This window comes from Lacerta agilis, chromosome 2, assembly GCF_009819535.1.
Source record: "Lacerta agilis isolate rLacAgi1 chromosome 2, rLacAgi1.pri, whole genome shotgun sequence".
NCBI classification, from domain to species: domain Eukaryota; kingdom Metazoa; phylum Chordata; class Lepidosauria; order Squamata; family Lacertidae; genus Lacerta; species Lacerta agilis.
In genome coordinates, this window is record NC_046313.1 from 62,427,427 (window position 1) to 62,448,058 (window position 20,632).

General features: G+C 40.7%; 1 long non-coding RNA gene across 1 annotated transcript in view; it reads left to right on the plus strand.

Annotated features, from left to right (window-relative positions):
• Positions 1–19,522, plus strand: part of LOC117041498 — a 125,711-nt gene extending 106,189 nt beyond the window's left edge. Inside the window, exon 3 of the long non-coding RNA XR_004425983.1 lies at positions 19,343–19,522. This is a non-coding gene — a long non-coding RNA (uncharacterized LOC117041498). The remainder of the gene's footprint in view (positions 1–19,342) is intronic.
• The last annotated feature ends 1,110 nt before the right edge of the window (positions 19,523–20,632 follow it).

The following is a 20,632-nucleotide window of genomic DNA, read 5'->3' on the forward strand; positions in this document are numbered from 1 at the left end:
GAGTCCGTTCAGTGTAATTTGATTCATATATTTGTTTTTTCTCTCTCAGTCGCTGCAGGGTATAGTCAACAATCAAAGTCACGAGGTAAAATTCTTGGCAAGCTGAAAGATAACTAGGAAAAGGTTTTTGCAAACCTAAGAATGAAAAAGCTGCAGGAGTAGAAGTGGTTTTGAACAGTAAAAATAGGGAATAAAGTCCTTATTTCTCTCTAATATTTAGGAGAGGTGAACCTGTATATTTCTATATTTAAAAAATAGAAAAATACCACATAAATGAGAGAGCATTTTTACCACTGTGACACTATAATGCTAATTGGAATTGGATTCCAGCATCATCTGGATTCTCCATCCCTGTTGTAGTTCTTTTACCAAAAAAAACAAACAAAACACCACCTTCTGAATAACCCTAGTAGGGCAGCATGCATTGCTGGTGGTAAAAGGGATACTTTTTGTTTGTTGTCCTGAGCAATCAATTAAGAATGCTGGAGGTGGATGTGTCAAATTTCCCTGACTCAGTTTTTGCTAATCCCTGCCAACCATACTACATTTTAATGAATGTACAATAAAAAGGCCTGTCCCATATTTTCAAATTTTTAAGTTATAGAGAGTTCTCACACTTAAGTATTACATCTGCCTTCATATGCAACAAGCATGTTATTCTACGTACATATTTATGTGCAATATTTGAATGCAGGTGCTGCTTAAATTGTGTAACGCATACTAGATAGTGCCTGACTTCTTCTGCCCCCTTGACATTTCTCAGTCTTAGAGAAACTGTTCAAAGAATAGTGTGCCCTTAGAAAACGGGGGGGGGGGGGGTGTTGTTTTGGCATAATTTAATAGGAGCCAGGGAATTTTTTTTCATCAGACTAAGTTTATAAATTTCTATTTCCAGCATTCATTTCCATACTAGTGAATCCCACTGATAGAAATAGATTCTGGACTGTGTAGAGCTTATTTATATGAGAATTTAAATGCTCACGTAAGTAGCACTCCAGCTGTCTTCTAAGCAGAGATCCCCCGCATCTATAATTTTTTAGAATGTCAAGCTTTCTTACTTTTCTTTCATGCTACTAGACAATAGTCATGCAGAACAATTCTAGCCACAGACCTGAAAGGGCTTGCCTGTACAGACTGCATTTGGCTTATCATTACAAGCCACATTTTATTGTGATGAGAATTAACCTGTGCAAGGCTTGGACTCTTGCACTCTCCCATTTCTCCTTCCATAGTGTGGTCATGACAAATTTGGAAGCTTCTCCTTCCATTTTTTAAATTCACAGTAGCTTGTAATTTCGTAGGTTTGCCACAAACCGTGGCTCATTATTTGGAGCACACCAACTTTTAAAAACGCATTGTGAAGCCAGAATGTTTCAATAAAACTTAAGTTTTTATCACAGTTTAGGGTTCAGATGCAACACTAAAAATGGAAAATTAAAGCTTCTGATTATCACTTCATGGTTATGCCAGGGAAGGCAAGGGAGAAAGGCATGCAAACCCAAGGCTTGTCCTGTATTGTGAACAATATTTGTTCTTGTATTGTGATGTCCAACACAGCCTATGAGTCCTGTAGTGAACTTGTTGTCCGAATTTTTTTCCATCTCTCTCCTGAACCCATGAATTTCTCACCACTGGCTTCCAGATGATTCGCATATGCTTCTTTATAGGTTTGTCATTAAAATTGCCCAAACATCAGTTTCTTGCGCCTATGATCTTCATGGAATACCTGCCCCAACCTGCACAAGTTAAGAATCAGCAAGTTTGAAGAAATGACAGCAACAGTGATGGAGGAATTAGCAAGTTTTAATTGTATGCATATTGTACACACTTCCCTGATAATTTATGAGGAGGAGGGAGAGGGGGGTGTACGCACACACACCTTTTATAAATAAATATGCAGTATAAATAAATCTGTATGGTAATGGCAATACTTGTGCCTCTCACCAAAGTACACACTGACACAAGCAGAATTTCTGGTGCAGTCCTAGGTCAAGCACAGGAATTCAGTCTTGGTCCAAATGTGATCCAGAGGCAAAGCCAGGAAACAGTCCAGTGCTGGTCTCATAGGGAGAATCAGGAATGGGGGATGGTAGAATCTGACAGAATCCCAAGGAGTTTGCCAGCAGGTCTCAACTGAGAGGAAACCCCACAAGAAGATTATTGGCATGCTTTTCTTCAACCTATGGAGTGTCTGTTTCATCTTCTGAGGACTCTGTTTCTGGACTAGACCTGACAGCTCTTGAGCTACTATTGAATTAAATACCCTGAACTCTTTTAAAGCTTTCTCCTTTTAAATTAGTTCATTGACCTGAAGCCGGTCAAAGCAGTTCCTGAACCGAGTATTCTGCACTTCTTCCTTCTGACAGAGTATAGCAAATTATCTTACACCCACAAATCTATGTTAAGCTATGTTCCTTTGTTAATTTCTTTTGATCTTCCAGTATTAGTATAATTATGGGCATAGCTTTAAAAAGATGATAAAAGGTCTCATGGGGTTATAAAGAGTAAATAGAGGTTAGGAAAATGGCCTTTAAATCCAATTAGTAAGGCAGAGATTTAAGAGAGGTCAAAGCTAAAGCATATAAATGCAAATTGTTCAATGGTAAATTGATGATATGACAGTATTCAAGAAAGAAAAGGCTAAAAGCAATGTGGCTGGTAAAGAACACATTGGGGTTGCTGGCTGCCTGAAAAACAGATCTTACAGAGTATAGGTATTTTGAATTTGGTACCATGTATTTGTTTTCTTTTCAGAAAATACGTCATCAGTATTTTCTGTGAGAAAATAATGTTCACCGTGAATTTAACACTGTGTTCTTTTAAATTCTTTTAGCATTTTGGAATAGTTTCACAACATTAACCCATTTTATATCTGAAACTTTCACTGTGTTACATTTCTCTGGGGGACAGAGCTGTCGGCCACTTGTGACCAAGTGAAGATGCCTGGGCGCCAGGATGGCACTTGAAGTCTCCACCATCTGGAGGTGCATGGCTGGTGATCCTTGGATATGGACTGTTTTCACACACTAGCAACACATCCTGTAGAATTCTACCTGTGATGTTTTATCTGCACAATCAGAAAAAAATTCAAGAACCAAAAAGTCATATTCAAAAATATGACTTTCAGGCCATCTGGCCCAAAAATGGCAACTAGGCATTCTGTTTTGGCAACTGTAACTGGTCTCTATACTGACATGGCTTTTGGGACCATATCAACTTTATTGTTGATAATAAATTCAATATATTACATGGTCACTTACCTCCCAATTACCACAAATGTTCCTGAAATCTAGATCAAGGGAATTAATAGTACCACTGTATTCCACTCTGGTCAGACCTCACCTGGAATACTGTGTCCAGTTCTGGGCACCACAGTTCAAGAAGGATGCTGACAAGCTGGAATGTGTCAAAAATGGTCAAAGGCGTGGAAATGATGCCTTATGAGGAACGGCTTAGGGAGCTGGATATGTTTAGCCTGGAGAAGAGGGGTGATATGATAGCCATGTTCAAATATATAAAAGGATGTCATATAGAGGATGGTGAAAGGTTGTTTTCTGCTGCTCCAGAGAAGTGGACACGAGGCAATGGATTCAAACTACAGTACAAGAAAGAAGATTCCACCTAAACATTAGGAAGAACTTCCTGACAGTAAGAGCTGTTCGACAGTGGAATTTGCTGCCAAGGTGTGTGGTGGAGTCTCCTTCTTTGGAGGTCTTTAAGCAGAGGCTTGACAGCCACCTGTCAGAAATGCTTTGATGGTGTTTCCTGCTTGGCAGGGGGTTGGACTGGATGGCCCTTGTGGTCTCTTCCAACTCTATGATTCTATGAAATGTCTTGTTCAGCTTTCCTTCTTAACAAATTGAGAGGTTAATGCTTTATTATGATTACAAATATTTATTACATGAATATATATATACAGTACAGTAGTCACATTTTCTTTAAGGAATGCGGCCTTACATCATCCCCTGCTTTCTCATTCCAAAATAGAATAAAAGTTATCCATTTTTCCATTAACTTGCTTTCCATCCAACCTCTTGCACCTTTAACTGCAGCAATTGCAGCTGGCACACCTTGGTAACTCCATTAGTAGTCCCTTTTATTTGATGTGTTCCATATTTAAATGTTGGCTATTTATTTATTTATTTATTTATTTATGTTTTCCACCAATTTTTCTGAAGAGGCTCAAGGCAGCTAACTAACAGTAATGAAAACAGAATGAAACAAACTTAATTCCACCTTCTAAAATAAAGCTACCCAACAGCACTTCTGCTTCTAATCTGCTTTCTGTTCAATCTGAACAGAAAAGTGCAATGAGTTTTGCTTTTCAAAGCATAGTATCTTAAGAACAGTAGTAGGCTCCTGTGCTCTCTCTCTCCCCTCTGTAGTGAATATCTTTTTGCCTGTGGCAGTAGCATGTAATTCAGCAGAATATCACATGCAATAAACTCTTTTGCAATTATAAATAAATACAATTGCAGTGATGTTGGTGGGGTGATCTGAGGGCAATTCTTGAAAAACATATCTGAAAATATAGCTAGGACTTACCAGCCTTTTGGCTAAACTTATTTCAAACATCAAACACAAACATAGGGACCTGCGCTGAACAGACTGCTAGTTGTACAGTCATACCGTGTGTTGTGTTCCACTCTTGTTATGGACTTTCAGCTTACGAATGCGGCAAACCTGGAAGTGTTTACTTCCAGGTTTCCCACCCGCGCATGTGCAGAAGCGATCTTCGTGCTTCGCACACGTGCAGAAGCACTTGATCGCACCACACACATGCACAGAAGAAGCGCTCTAGTTGCGGACTTTTCGGGGTGCAAACGGCACCCCAAAACAGATTAAGTCTGCAACTAGAGGTACCACTGTATTGACTTTGGATCATTGGAATAATGGCAAGATTACTTGTTTGTGGTATAATCATTTTGCAAGTTTCACAATTCGTGGGCCGATGACTAGATTCCAAAGTGCTCAGCAGCTCAGCTGCAGATCTTGCAGCCCAGCCATAGCTTAACTTTTATCAAAGTTTTAAAAACAGGAGGTGGGGGGAAACTGTTTCCACCGGTAATGCCTTTTTTCTTTTCTGGACTTTGGCAGGTTCTTGTTTACATGATTGTGCTAGGGAAACGCAGTGGAGTGATTACGCTATGCTTCTGTGAAGGAAAGCTGTTGTGTCAGAAACAATCTCAAGTGTACTTATTCCAGGTGGGTAGCCGTGTTGGTCTGCCATAGTCGAAACAAAATAGAAAAATAGAAAATTCTTTCCAGTAGCACCTTAAAGACCAACTGAGTTTGTTCTTGGTATGAGCTTTCGTGTGCATGCACACTTCTTCAGATACACTGAAACAGAAGTCACCAGATCCTTAAATATAGTGAGGGAGTGGGGAGGGGTATTACTCAGAAGGGTGGTGGGAATGGGTGATCAGCTGATAGGTGTAACTAATCACCAAACTTAAAACCATGGAGAAACCTGGTCTGAACAAAGACATTGGATTCTTATCTCATTATACATAACAAAGCTATCTTTAGCCATCTCACCCCTTGCCTTTCCCTGCAAGGCTAATTGCAGCCGTTAAGAGTCATCAACAGGTTTTCCACACCTATCAGCTGATCACCCATTCCCACCACCCTTCTGAGTAATACCCCTCCCCACTCCCTCACTATATTTAAGGATCTGGTGCTACTGGAAAGAATTTTCTATTTTTCTATTTTGTTTCAAGTGTACTTAGTGTATTTATGTGTAAGGAATACCTTAAGTCTCTCTGCTAAGATCTTTTGAAATTCCCCATAGCTCAGAACATGATTATTCTTCCCTTGGACCAGGCAACAGAACAATGGCCATGTTTCCAGCTGTAATTAAATATTAAATATGGAGAATCTGAAAGTTATAGGGAGCAAAGCTACCTATTGGCGTGTACTGTGGCTACAGCAGAATAAGGAAAGTTTGCATGTCTTAGTACAAGCATTGGGGGGGGGGGAATATTGTGATGCGTGAGACAACTTTGGGTACTCAGCACAGAAAGGGACGTATGTAATCTGCCTAGTTGGATGTTGCAGTTCTGTTCAAGTGGACCAGAATTCCAGATGCAATTTATATCATGTCTGATTGAATATATTTCGTGTTTACATGGAGGGGGAGGAAAAAATCCAAAAGCTGGATGTTCAAACTGCTGTGGATACTGGTTGTAAGGGGAAAAAGTATGTGATTGGATGTATAAAGAATTATGCACTAAGGCTGTAAAGAAATTGACAATCTTTCTTCTTTCCTAAAAGAAATTGACAATCTTTCTTCTTTCCTAATTTCCAAAACTTTTTTTCAGTTTCATCCTTACAGTTAAAAGGTCTTCAAATTAAACTGGAGGTTTCACTGCTGCTTTCTGCAGGCATTACAGATAATGTGTTATTAGTGCTGAAAAGCATTTGTGACCAGCCAGTGATATTGCACATGTATAATACCAAAAGACATGTGCCAGCCACGAACTAAAATGTATATTAATTTTCATAGTTGGTCTTTGAGTACTTAAAAAAATATTTATGCAGGCATTTGTAAAAACTGGGATTCAAAACAGCATGCAGGCAAAGCAGCATGTTTTCCATGAATATCTGAAAACCTGGGGTAGAAACTCTGTGTAACTAAAGGGGCTATATGCACTTATCTCTAGTATGTTTGCTTAATCCTGCACTGTTCCTAAGTATCAGTAGACAATGGCCTACTACAATGTGAGTGTTTATATATAATTTATTTTATTCATTACTTTTCATCCCACCTATCAAGAACTCAGAACAGTCAGTCAGGGCCTTACCCTCCCAGGCTAGGTGGAAAAATGCCTGCAAGGCAGGAAACAGGTTTTCCAGGACTTACAGCCAAGAGGATTATATATCTGACTGGTGATTTGAACCCACATCTCACCCTGTTGCAGTACTCTGTTGCCAGTAACTATTATATCACTCTCACATTGTTTTGTTTTGTGCATTAATCTGTTGTTTGCCCAGCATAATATTGTACATATCTGTATAATGACTTTTTATGGAAATGTCCATTTCCCCTTAAACACTTTAGTTGTGTTCTGTCTTGTAACACCAGAGATGCTAAATCTTCCAAATTGTCCAGGCACATTCAGGGATGTAGTTTATACAGAGAGACACCCATGGGAATAGAGTGCTTCTCTGTCAGCTAAATTTAAAGGCCTGGGTAAATGGAATTCGAGTATCTTTTCAGACAATGTGCAAATTAGTTTTTCATCACATATTATTGCAACACTAATTGTTCTGTAGCCATTAATAATCTGATTTTATTGTCTTCAGGATCCCTACATAAATACTTATTGCACATTTTAGCTATCCAGCTCATGGAGATTGAAAGCTAAAATATTAATGAAAACGTTGCACTCAGTTACAGTACACTATGAATTTTTGAAATTGCATTGGAGTGTTAATTAGAAGGCTGACAGACTGGCTCTTGTTGTGGTCAGATGCAGACACGAATCTTTTGCAAAACTGCTGCCACTTCATGCAGAAATAAATGGAATATGCAGAAATGGTGAAACTTACCAGAAGAATAAGAAATCAAGACAACAAACTGTTTATTAAGAAATGGAAATGGTTTATTGAATATTTACAAACAAATTACAAACAGATCAAGACATTAGCGGGACTACTGTAAAAACCTGCAGTTTCTTAAAAAAAACACACCATAATAACAGATGGATAAAAAAATAGGTTGAGACAATTTGGGATATGCAGGGAAAGATTAAAATAATTTTAAGGAACTGCAGAAAGAGGCGGAGGGAAGTCGAGGTTCAGGATTTTAGAATTACTGTTGAATGACTTGTGAAATGTTTTCTTTTTTGTTATAATCAAAAATTATAAATAATAATTAAAAAAAACTGCTGTCACTTCAACACATGTCATGGCAGTCACTTACCTTAGAATTACTGTGTCACTATGGAAATTCAACAACTGTCATTTTTTTTTTAATAAGAAAGTATGTGACTTATTCTGAGAACATTTGATGGTGGGCAAAATGAGGTGCGGCTCTCATCTCACTTCAGGCCAAGGGAGCCAGTGTTTCTCCACAGGCAGCTTTCCAGGTCATGTGGCCAGCATGACTAAACTACTGACGCATCGAGGACCACAACGAGTGCCAGAGCGCATGGAATGCTGTTTACCTTCCCGTCGCAGTGGGTACCTGCTTATCTACTTGCACTGGTATGTTTTCGAACTGCTAGGTTGGCAGAAGCTGGGACAGAGCAGTAGGAGCTCACCCCGTCGTGGGGATTCGAACCGCCGACTTTCTGATCGGAAAGCCCAAGAGGCTCAGTGGTTTAGACCACAGCGCCACCCACATCCCGCTTTTCATTAGTATTACATTCATGTGTGCAACATTTTTGTTGCAGCTGCACTCCGCAGGCCCAGGGTAAACCACAGTCTCATGTTCTGCCTGCCTTTGTTACCTCACAGACACAGGATGGAGGTGGCCTTGTAGTCTAAACCACTGAATCTCTTGGGCTTGCTGATCAGAAGGTCAGCAGTTCAAATTTGCGTGGGAAGGTAAACAGTGTTAACAGTGTTTCCATGCACTCTGACACTCGTCAAAGTGTTCCGTGCGCCAGAAGCAGTTTCCTGGTCACATGACCTGGAAAAGTCCTTCCACAGACAAATGCCGGCCAATCTTAGCATGAAAGTGCTGCACCCCATAGTCGATTGGACTTAACCGTCCAGGGGTTGCATAGCCATGTTGAGGAAATGTCTTACAGAGAGTTTCCTAAGGACCCTGGAAATAAGCACAGATGCCCATTTGGACATACAGTTTGAAAGGTGAGGAAAATGCTGGCAAATAATGGCAAATCTGGGGGTGCATATTTGGAATTAGAGCAATGAGTTCTTTTGGGATTTGGATGAGACAAAACGATTTACATTTCCAAAGACTGTGTCCCCTTGTCAAACTGTTTTACAGCACAACCTTATATGCAGCTATTCAGAAGTACCGGTATCTCCCGTTTACTCCCAGTTAAGTGTATATAGAATTGAAGCCTAATTCATATAGCTGAGTTAAATGCAAGGAACCAGCTGGAATGGGCATTGTGTAGGGAGGCAGTGTGTACTCTTTATATAAATCAGTGTTTAAGCTTGTGTGTGTGTGTGTGTGTGTGTGTGTGTGTATATAGGGGGAGACTTAAGGAAGCTAATTAACTGGGTAATATATATGCAGCTGTAATGGGCAAATAAATAATTAATTTATTGTCTTTGTAAATTTCGCTCTTTGGTTATAAATTAATATAATTAAAAGAGTAATGTTTCAGTATGCATTTTTTACTAGCCAAATTTAAATCAAGCAATTAAACTTTAGGTTTCCACAGCAAATGAGCTCAGCTTATGGCGATACCAACTGTGTAGATGTACATTTGTTTTTCCTCATCATTACAAAAACATGAAAAAAATACTCTGCAATAAATGTAATCAAGCAAATTATTTCAGGAACTGATGATATATGTGATTTTAACTACTACCCATTAGATTATATAATGGATCATTGCATGGCAAACCTTTTCTGTGTATTAAGCAATTGCACCAATATTATTATTTATGCAGCACTTTCACTACATAGGTCAATACACTTTGCATACCTTATCTCGCCAGTCCTTACAAAATGCCTGTATAGAAGACAACCCGGCACCCCCACAACAGGCTCTCTCGCCAAGGTCATGTGACTGCCGCCTTCTGGACCTGCACGGAGGCGAGCCACGCCTGAACCGCGCCTTCGGGGCTGCAGTGGCGTTTCCTTCTCCACACAGTCAGTGAAGGGACACCCAGCCCATTCCAGTCCTTCCCTGGGACTTCCCTCCCAGAGTGTGTTCTTGAGTAAGGTGTGCACCCCATGGCAGGAGCATGGAGAGGAGAGCCTCCTGCTGTCCCGGGACCTGCCAGTTACTTGGCTGCATGGCCAAGGAGAGGCAGCCGGGAAAGGGCTGCACTTGGCACCTCAGCCTGCTCTCCACTACCCTCCTCCTAGGCCTGCTGCAGCTGGGACACCGCCAAGCCTGCCCAAGTCTCCTTTCACTGCCTGCCCCACTGCTTGAAAGAAGCATTTTATTTCTCAGGAGCCCAGGCTGCCGTCTCGATAAGATAGCACTCAAGTCGTAAGTACTGTAACTTGAAGATTTATTGCAAACAAACAAACAATCTCAGAGGCTCTACCGGAGCCTTCTCACTTCACGAGTCAGTTGACCCTTCTGAGGAATGCTTCCTGGTTCTGCAGAATATCCTGAATCTGTGACCCCTCCGTTTATTGGTTTGTCTCCTGTTCAAAACCTTTCCCATATGTCTGGACTCAGAGGCTTAACTGCCTCCTCTTCTGGCGAAGAAATATGCTCTCTCCTGCTTTCGAAGCCTTTCTGTGCTTCTTGGGAGAGTTGACTTCTCTCCAGCCCGCTATCTCTTAACTGCTGCTCTGCATTCCTGTCATTGCTAAGACAAGGGGAAGTGGGCGAACAGCTGCTGTTTCTTAACTCCTGCTGTGATTCTATCCCTTGGGCAGAAGTGTTCGTGACACTATTGTAGCCAATAGGAAATGTTGCACTGTGTGCTTGTGTGTGTGTGTGGTGCCCAATACAGTTTCTCTTGTTTGCAAATGTGCTTACCAGGCCCCTATAGCTTGGTGATTCTTGCTCCAGAACTCTATCACTGTCCACTATATTAACATGCTAAGATTTGGGGCTCTTGAATTACATAGCAGAGGGATACTTCAGGGAGGGGAAAGGAAAACAGATCTTGTTTCTTCATATCTCCTAGACTGCACCCCCTTTGTGAGAAGCACAGTCCTTAAAGAGTCATCCCTCTGGCTGCTGGCGAGTCCTACTTCTGACCTGCCACCTGCTACACTCCCTGTGCTGTTGGACTCACAAGACAGTCTGCGAGACACTTGATTCTTTTGGCCCAGCAGAAGGGCAATGAGCATCCCAGTTCTGGGTCTCTGAGCCTTTGTAACTGTGGGACTCTCACCTGCCAACTCTGGGTTAGTGGCTCCCTGTTCATCGACATCAGGCTTAGAGCCAAGAACCCATTCTGACTCCTTAGCTAGGGACTCTGCAGCCTCTGTTTCAGTGTCTTGGCCACTGTTTGACCCTGAGGTCATGACACTGTATGTTCCGAAAACAAATAATTTATTCCATTTAATACATCACTTTGCCTATTTTTAGTCCTTAATCTTTGGGACCAACTTAGCAGCTATTGTCTACTGAACATGCATTCATTGACATTTCTACAAGTTGTAATAGCATTGCAGTTTGAAAGAACATTATCCCTATGGGCACATTATTTTTTTTCCTGGGAAAAGCATGCTGAAGTCAGAAGTTACATCTGAGATGAATCTGGGTCAGTAAACTTTATTTCAGTGTTGCTCCGAATTGTCTGGAGTAGTTACTATGCAGATACATTGCTGTAGGCTTCTCTTTAGCTGTATCTGATTGTTCAAGGGTGAGTGGCTAGGAAAAAAAGTTTGCTCCTTGAAAAACATTTATGCTAACTACTGACATTAAAGCATGCAGCATTACAGTTCTACATTGATTTCTTTATATTTGATATGCTTTCAGAACTTTTTTGTTTTGAAAGGAATAGCCAAGTAAAAAGCCTCCAAATGTTAGCAAACAAGTTTTATGTTCAAAGTTAGTTTGTTCAGCTCTGTTATGAACTGCTTGCAGATAATTTGTGACACTGGAGGCTTTAGATGCCTACTGATCTGTTTTTGTCATTAGTTTTATCCAAGGGGTGAGCATTTTATGTGGTTCCTCAACGCACTTTTGTTATTTACAAGGGAAAGAGCAGTGAAGGGTTAATTAGTCAAATAACACCTAGGACTGTAATGAATCATGCGGAAGAGAAGCTGAGCTGCTTTTTTAGCTGTCCACTGGAGTTGTTCATTTGCTGAATCATTTTTACGCTGGATGCTCTTAAGTTTGAAACATAGCATGGGACACCAAATATGACAGGAAAGTAGTGGGGGATGCAATTATGGAAATCCTAATTTTCATGTCCCACCTTTAGTTATCAATTGCAAACACATTGGTATTAATCAGCCGTGAAGAGCTGGCTGCGCATTTCAAAAGAAGTATTTCCTACTGCAGAGGTTCTAAATGCTCCTGTTCTACAGATTAAAGGATGCGTTCCTTTCCCTGCATTGTGTAGCATGCACTTTCGTCTACTTTCATATTAGTCTCAGTTATTATTATCCATCTAAAACTTTTTAAAACACTGCAATTTCAAAACACAACCAAAAACAGTTTTGGGAGGGACAACCCCCCCCCCCCCAAAACCCAGTAATATGTCCCTCTTTTCTGAGTTTGGAAAATATGAACTGGTAAAACTTGAAAGACAGAAAAGTTATGGGAAATGTATACTTAATGATAGGGCCCTGGCAATGTGACTATGCCTTGTCACCCCCTTGCCATGGTCAGAGTTTTGCTTGAGCACACCAGTATAGCATCAACATCATCATCATTTTGTGATAAAGGTGGTTATGGGCTTGCCTGCCTGTTCCCCTTGTCCCAGAGTAAAAAACTAACTAAACTAAACTAAACTAAACTAAACTAAACTAAACTAGGTTCAAGTTAAGCCTGATCACACCATTCCTCCACTCCTTTTTGTTGTTTGCTGTACAAAGTAGGTGAGAGTATCTTTATAGTAAGGAAGATGAATTCCTTCAAACACCTTGTCTGATTCTTACAATGGAAATCCTTTTCCTCATGAACATACTGCTGAGAGGTTTTAACAGCCAGACTTAAATAGCTGCATGTATCTCTGAAATAGTGTAGCAAGGTAAAGTGCTAGAAGACCCCCAACAAGGATATACAAGGGATGTCAGAATGAAGAGCAAGACCTGACATTATGAGGGGAAATGCTATTCTTGACCAAATGCAAAAATAGGACAAGTATAGAGCAAAATGCTCAAAAGAGCTTGACATCCAGCGGCCTTCTACATGTGATACTTTTGGGCAGATCTTCAAAATGAGTTCACCACAAGGTACCGTAAGCTTTTATGAGATTCTGGCTAAGAACCAACTCTGTCATAGCTGTAAAAGAGGGGTTCTTTTAAGAATTACTTCTCTGATTACCTGGCGAGAGGCTAATAATGGTTTAAATCTCATGAGGTTTAAAGCCGACAAGTTCTATTTATGTGTCTTACAGTCTGAGATAAATGTGGAAAACATGCAGAAAACTATGTCAAATATGAAATCCGCAGTGTGTAGACATCAGGGGCATGCAGCTAGCCTTGGTATGAAACCCCTTCACATGAGTATCATTATCAGAAAAGTTAAGCAGAGTTTACTTTCTTCCACAATTCAGTTGGTGTTTAGGTTGGTATTGTTAATTGTTTATAAGGCTCATTAGCAATTTCTTTCTCTCCCCCTAACCCTCTCTCTCCCCTCCTCCCCCCCCCCCTCTCACACACCTCAGAGATAGTTTCTTAGCAAAACCCATGTTGCTTCTTGATTGGATGTGAATGCTAAGTTTACTCAACTTTGCAAATAAGATTTCTCATCTGAAAATGTGGGTATCCATTCTGAGCTGAGGCAACTAGAACTTTATGTGAACCGCCCTGAGACCTTCAGGTATAGGCGGTATAGAAATTAAACAAACAAACAAACTACTACTACTACGCAAAGTATTCCAAGTGTGGTGACAATAGAGATTTGTATAATTGCCATTATGAAATTGCCTTTTTGACAGTTGCAACAGCACTGAGTCAACATTTTCATTAACATATTCACCACAATCCCAAGATCTCTTTTCTGGTCATTCACTACCTATTCAGACTCCATTAACATATATGTGAAGTTAGGATTTTTTTTTCACAAATATGCATCACTTAACCATTTTAATGCCTATTTGGGGGAGATGCTTTCAAAGTTCCTTGCAATCCCTTTTTGTTTTTACTCCCCTGAACAATCTGATATCACCTGAAAACTCAGCAATCTTACTGTGTACACTTAAATCCATATCATTTATGAAAAACTTTTAAAGCACCAGTAGCAATTCAGATCCTTGGGCAACCCTGCTTCTTTCATCTCTCCACTGTGAGAACGGATAATTTGTTCCTACTCTGATTCCTGAAGTCATTATGGCTCCATTAGCTGGTTAGAGCATGGTGCTGATAATGCCAAGGTCACAGTTTTGATCCCCATATGGGACAGCTGCATATTCCTGCATTGCTGGGGGTTGGACTAGATGATCCTTTGGGTACCTTCCAATACTACTATTCTGTGAGACTTCTATGATCCTTTTTTTGACTAGTACTCTAATCCCATGACTACTAAACTTACTAAAGCGTCTTTTATGAGAGACTTTATCAAAAGCTTTTGGAAAGTCCAAGTGCCTAGTGTCTACTAAGCCACCCCTATCCATGTGCATATTGACTTTTCTACATTTATGCATAGAACACTTCTAAGATTTAATTTTTAATTAAAAGCGAGCATACCTGTTCCTCATCAGTGTAGGAGTGCATTCTCTCTTGGGAAGAAGGCATATGCATGAAACTGGTGAGAATGAAATCAAATTAATGAGCACCATTAGCCCGTGTCTTTATTTCATTGTATCAAGGCACCTTTGGGGTGTACTTAATGACATAAAGGAAGAAAGAAAGCAGAATTGCAGCACCTCATTAGATTCATATCTGTAGATCCATGCCCCTTCCTGTCATTTTCTTGCAGGGCAAAGTCATAATTTAATTAATTAATTTTACAGAAAAGTCTGACCTGCCAAGCAACTAGAGCCATCAAACTTTCCAATTACTTGTTGCCAATTTCATGGAGAGTTTAATTATCTGCTCTTTCCTAGGACTGGAGGTTCACCTTTTTATGCCATTCGGGTGCAGGAGAAGATTTCGCAGAACAACAAAGCGACAGAGTCACTTGTATTCTTTATGTTTAATGATGACTCAATGTGATTAATAGCATATGGCTGGACCTTTTTCCTGGTGCAGTGGGGGAGATTTCAGTGTTATTTTCAAATTTGCTTTCTTGACAAAAATAAGTGAGCAGAAGAATGTTTACAGAAGGAAACATTCATGGCTCTATCTTATACCTGCAGCTATCTTTGCTCCCTCAAAATGCCTCTCTGGAGGATCAGGGAGCCTTCCTGAATAATCTGGTATGGGGAACAAGCTCTTGGGAGAGGAAGGAATCTCTTGGTTTGGATGGAGATGTGAATTACATAGGGAATACACTAAAAGGGCTGTGACTTTCTGAAACCTGCTGTAGACTATATACCTCGTAGAAAACTTAGGCTTGCATGGATGTATACATGAAATGGGCCCAAGAGAGAACAGAGCAGTGGCTTTTATAATTACCTATGCTGTGAGAACTTGAGGACCAAGAGGGAAGCGTGGTTGTGTGCCATCAAGTGACTGAGGGTGATATTCAGTGCTACTAAAAATTGAAGTAAGTCTACTGAAATCAGTGGGCTTAAGTACAGGATATCTCTCTGACTCAGTAGTTAAGATGAACATAACAGATGGGAGAACTGAGCCCAAACTAACAAAATGAATTCCAATAGGGACAAATGCAAGGTTCTATACTTAGGCAGGAATAACCCGCTACACAAATATAATATGGGGTGGGGGCACTTTGCTTGCCATAAGTACATTTGAAAAGGGTCTAGGGGTCTTAGTGGACCACAAGCTTAACATGAGTCAACAGTGTGATGGAGCAAGAATGACCGCTCCCCAGATTAACGGGGGGTGGCTTTTGCGTGCTCACGTGCAGCCCCCGGGACTACGAGACTCCTGGCAAGGGTAGCTGGCTTCACCACCACCCCCGAGCTGGGTACCTGGAGGTTCCTGCCTAGCCTTGACAATTAGCCAATCCCGGCTGGGGGGGGCGTTGCCAAGGGGGTTGGCCAGGTAGAGTCAGGACCGCCCCACACTTACAATAGGGGGTGTAACTTACCTGTTAGTCCTCAGTCGGCTCCAGAACTTCCCCCACCTTGCCCTCCCTCAGTTCATGCCTTCTTTTGAAGTTTAACCTCCTTCTTTACAGCTATGTGGGCGCTGCTGTGGTCTTTGATGGTTGCCATTGAGGGACTGGGAAGGAATTTCCCTGCATTGGCAGGTTTTGCCTTCCCCATAGCAAAACGTCACAACTTTGGTGGTTTTTAGGCCTTGGGTGAAATCCTTTAGTCTATCTTCCTTCAATGGGGGGGGGGCGTGAAGCGGTGACTCATGCCCCCCCCCATGCCAGCGATCCCAGGGTTCCCTGTTAAAGGGATTTTTTGAGGGGAGGCATTGGCCATACACCAATGGGTTGTCAGTGCTCTCCCCTATGGGGTGAGGAGAAGGTGTTCACTGACCATAGTGTTGGCACAGTCCATTCCCCACTCCATTAAGAACGCTTGCAGTCTCTTCCTACCTGCTCAAGTTGTGGCAACGACAGAGGGAATATTGCTAGCAGCTGAGCAACCTCTTGCACAGGGAGGTGACATAGCTGCGTTGATTCAAAGGGAAATTGCTGTTCCAGCAACACGGCAAGGATCTCTCAGAAAAATGGGCACAGATTTTAAAACCTCAATAAACAAACATTGCTTCCCTTGAATTCATATCAACAGATACAACCAAAGCAGCCTCAGAGGCTTTAGCTACAAGGATTCAAAATGTGGATCAGCTACAGTTGCTACACCATCTGAATTTGACAAACCTGGATTTTCAACTCCATCATCCCTGACCATTAGCCATATTGGCTGGGGCCGGGAGATGGAGTCCAACAGGATCTGAAAGAATACAGGTTTCCCACAGCTGTACTAAATGTTTGTTCTCTCTAGTTATGTCTATTGTTGCTTTCAGCGTAGCAAAAACAACAATTCAGGCTTCCAGGTCTCACTAGTTTCTGATCAGCTACAATACACTATTAAGGGATGGGTGTAAATTCCCCAAACATAGCCATGAGTTACTCCTGTCTCCACAAAATCGAAAATTCTTTCTAGTAGCACCTTAGAGACCAACTGAGTTTGTTCCTGGTATGAGCTTTCGTGTGCATGCACACTTCTTCAGATGGGTATCTGAAGAAGTGTGCATGCACACGAAAGCTCATACCAGGAACAAACTCAGTTGGTCTCTAAGGTGCTACTAGAAAGAATTTCGATTTTGTTTGACTATGGCAGACCAACACGGCTACCCACCTGCTCCTGTCTCCACAGTTAACTCCAGTGCCATCTAGTGATTAAACCACACAGCATCTTTATAACCATTCAATGTAACGCCTGCTGCAAAGTTAATTCATTTGCTTTCTATGAGTTTTTCATTAATCCAGTTTGCATGCTTTATTAAGCCCATTTTAGTAGTTTGGCCAGCCACGTTACAAAACAGAAATTAACCAATGCAGAGGTAAAAAGATAAGTAACCACAGAAAGGGGGGAAGGAGGGGTCGGTCAATGATTTGATGCTTTAAATTGGTCGTGTGAATTTATTTTTGTGATAATTTTTATAAAACGAGAAAATGGAATACCAGTCAACAACTTAGTCTTTTAAAGAAGGTGAATTAGACCAGCCAAGCCTGATCCACCAAAGCTGTTCTTAATTTTTTATGTTCACTTCCCTGCTTGACCACAGCTGTGATGTGATTATACTGTGGATTGTGGATCCTGCTTTATCTGGTGAGAGATGGGAACGATTTTTTACTTTTTTGTGTGAAGAATGAAAATTTCGCTGTACTGAGTGTATACGCTGGAAATATGGTTGGCATTCACTTTATAGATTACTCTGCTGGTAATGGCAAGGACTGAAGGAAGCTTTATTCCTGTACTCAGGAGCTAGAGGTTTGCTTTGTGGTCCCAGTCACTGTGCCTCCCCTCCCCGCTCTAAGACTGTGGTGAAGTGAGAGAGTATAAACCAGGCATGGACAAACTTGGCCCTCCAGATGTTTTGGGACTACAACTCCCATCATCCCTAGCTAACAGGACCAGTGGTCAGTGATGATGGGAACTGTAGTCCCAAAAAAATCTGGAGGGCCAAGTTTGGCCATGCATGGTCTGTAAATGATCTGGAATTAAGAATGGCCACCACTTTATTCATTACAGGTGTAGGTGGAACTTTGGCTCAGGCATTGGGTGCATATCTATTCCAGCCTACTGCTGGAGGGATGGAACTGCATCAGGGTCATGCCAAAGATGCCAAAGACCCCACTATGCTGTCTGCTACTCATCACAGGGAAGAGTCTATGCTGCTTATGGTGCTTCCAGAAAAAAACAAAACTGAGTCTTGGATCTCTGATTAGTGAACTCTTCTCAGGTTGATTCAGAATTAGCAGTTACAAGCATAATGAGATAACTCTTCACCACCCCCACTCTGCAAAGAAACACTGTAAATTGATTTGTAATTAGGGTTGAACCATATTTTATTGCCTTAACATTCCATCTTTTTTGGTGCAGCCCTGGAACTAATCATAGCTCACACTGAGCTAAGCAAACAGTCTGCAAAATGGATTGTTAAACAATCTAGGGAACTGTTGACTGGCAAATGATGTTCAGTGTGTATATACCTAAACATTACGAGTTCGTCATTTCATATTCCAATAATTCTGAACTTTGCATATATGAGATCTACAACAAAATGAGGGGCTGTGGCTGTTTATTTACTATAAAGAAATAAATTTGGAAAGCCCTTAAGAAGCCCACTAGGGGGAATTATATATGTGAAAAATGGCTCCATAGCAATCACATAAGAATATAAGAACATAAGAGGTCCCTTATTTTGGCTGTTAAATTGGCGAGTTCTGCAAATACTAATCTGCTTGCCTTCCCCTTACAATTCCGCCGACTGCATTATAGGATTCTCTCTATAAAGATTCTATTTCAGTCTTCCCTATGCATTGTGATTATTATTGCCTCAAAAAAGTGTCACAATAACTACACTATATTGTTTTTTTTTCAAATGGAAGTTGTTGTAGAAGTGGTTCACTCCGGTTTAGTTATTCTAGTTTGATTCTTAATTTGAACCATGCCGTTTGAGCAATATGCAGCAATTTGCATTGAATGCTCTAGTTAAATGTTTTCTAGCATTGTCATCTTACGGTGACCAGCCCCAATTATAATAAAGCACATCATTTTAGCTTACGTCAATTTCCTAATTTAGTATCACAGAGAAGGCAGAATAACACATGCGCCACAATTCTTGAATTCAAAGATTTCCCTCAAAGGGTGATGGATTGTCAGGCTTTTTCTCCCTGCATGACACTTCATTCCCATCAAGTGTTGTGTTACATTCTGCTCTGAATCAGCCAAACAAGTGACCCTAGAATTTAACGCCACGCCTTCTGTCTTTCTTCTCTCTCTCTCTTTTGTTTTATGACTCTTAAAGAATTTGAGGACATTATAGTCATCCTCAGGGGGGAAATCTACATGTCTGCATATGCAGAAGATTAAGACTGTGTGGAACTTGAGACTGTTCATTGGCAGCAACCTGAGGAATTTGTCTTCACTCTAATGTTGCTCTGAGGAGCGTGGAAACTGTATCAAAAACTCTGAACCATCAGGTGAGCCAAGGTAAGCATCTCTTATTTTGTTAACTTTCCCATATTTTTCTCATTAATATAGAATCATAAGACTTGGTTCATTTAAGCACTTACTGGTGCTATATCATTGTTTATGTGGTGTTCCCCCCCCCCCCAGCTGATTTCATTGGTAGCCAGGAGCTTAGTTGATCTCACCACAAGCAGGCATCAGTAGCCTGAAAAACATTTTTCAAAAAAAATATTTATAAAAAGAGAAGGTGAAGGAATCACACAGTCAGAAGTTATTATCTTGATCTTATTTCCTTCCTGACCTTGAATGAAATATCCTGTACTGTTCCATTACTGCTGTGATTTTAAGTATGAGAGACTTGACTGGTTTTGTGTGGCATATCAGGTATGACACAGAGCTATACCTTTTGACTTGGCTGGGCAGGAAGAGATAAGAAAAAGGCACATTGTATTTAATCGTTTTTGGGGAACAGGAAATTGCACAGCATAAGCAAGCAGCTTATTCTAACAGATACAGAGGAGCTCACACTGCATAATTCCACAATTTTTGTTTGGGCCACATTATTTCTAGAGAATGAATTAGTTGCTTGAACTAATTGAGTTTTGTTGAATGATAAATTGTTTACATGGTTCATGAGTACCTTTATCTTAAATGTCTGGTTCGAAGATGGAGATTTTATACATGACATAAAAATTATGTACTGTTCCAGCTTGTTTTCAAGAGTTGAAGCAAACCAAAAAGTAATCAAGAGCTTCCTGTATCTGAAAAGTGTTTTAAAAAATGGGGTCGCTATGGAGAAATGTATGTAGTCTATTTTTAAGTGACTTCTCTGAACAGATGATGGGGGTTATAGATGGAAATGTGCACGTATGGAGTTTGAACAGGTGTAATTGAGCTGCAATTTCAGCAGGCAAAGGATTTGGCTCCCACAATACTATATGTTTTGAGAGAGAAAAGGGTATGTTGCAGTCTTCCCCAACTGCATGCTATCCAGATACTTTTGACTAAAGCTTCCATAATCATTGGCCATTGGTTATATTAGCTGCAGCTAATTGGAATTAGGATCAATCGCCTTAGAAGTGCTTCCTTGTTTTTTTTAATGGAATGCCTGTCTAAGTCTCACCCA